Source organism: Etheostoma spectabile, chromosome 9, assembly GCF_008692095.1.
Source record: "Etheostoma spectabile isolate EspeVRDwgs_2016 chromosome 9, UIUC_Espe_1.0, whole genome shotgun sequence".
In the NCBI taxonomy this organism is placed as follows: Eukaryota; Metazoa; Chordata; class Actinopteri; order Perciformes; family Percidae; genus Etheostoma; species Etheostoma spectabile.
Window position 1 is genome coordinate 3,646,000 of NC_045741.1, and position 919 is coordinate 3,646,918.

Consider the following 919-nt stretch of genomic DNA (forward strand, 5'->3'; position numbering starts at 1 on the left):
GTCTAGACCTGCTCTATCTGTAAAGGGTCCTGAGATAACTCCTGTTGGGATTTGACACTGTAAATAAAATTGAGTCTTGAACTTGAAGGAAGCACCCTGAATGAGTTATGGAGAGTCATGGAAAAACAGTGTCATTTATTTTTGCATGGTTGCCACAATGAGAACCCTGCACGACTTCTGCATGTCTTCTCAACATCCATAACTTCTAAAAAGAATCGCTCACAGGACAGGACTCGTGCAAACTGAGTGTATAAATAACTAGAGCTAGTGGTCGTACGTTCTCTCACGGTCCCGCCGTGTTGATGACGTCGTGCGGACGCCGGGAGGCGTCACACTGGTGGCATGTGTTCACATTTATCTTGGAGCAGATTCAGCTCGGGGGATATTTATGCCCTCCTGTGACTGTCAGTGTTAGTTTTAGATTTCACTCTGTGGAACGCACACTCGCCCCTCAACTGTTTGGAGAAAGACATAAAGTGGAGCAGCTGCGTCGCCACGGCCTGCAAACTCCGCTCATCATAGTCTCTCAGGGGTCCAGGACAAACCTCGGTCAAGGTCCGAGTCAAATCACGACCCAGTTCAAACAGACCAGGACAGGTTCAAGACCAAAACTCAATTTTATTCATAGTGTCAAATCCCAACAGGAGTTATCTCAGGACCCTGTACAGATAGAGCAGGTCTAGACTACTCTCTATAATTTACAAAGACCCAGCAAATCCATGCAAGATTAATACCATTATCATATGCCTGCTCAACATGAAATGTAACTTTAACTAGACCCAGATCCGAGGATTCTGTTATATTATCATGTATCATTTATAGACTGGATTCTATGGATTAAAGCGGTGTTTCTGGAAGGGATGCTCCATTGTGGAAAAAATCGCAATCAGTATACCCATTGACTTGAATTAAATAAAAA

At 44.0% G+C, this 919-nt stretch overlaps 1 protein-coding gene across 15 annotated transcripts in view; it reads left to right on the forward strand.

Moving 5' to 3' along the window:
- fgfr3 (fibroblast growth factor receptor 3) overlaps positions 1-919 on the forward strand; it is an 85,202-nt gene that overhangs the window by 67,909 nt on the left and 16,374 nt on the right. The window lies entirely within an intron of this gene.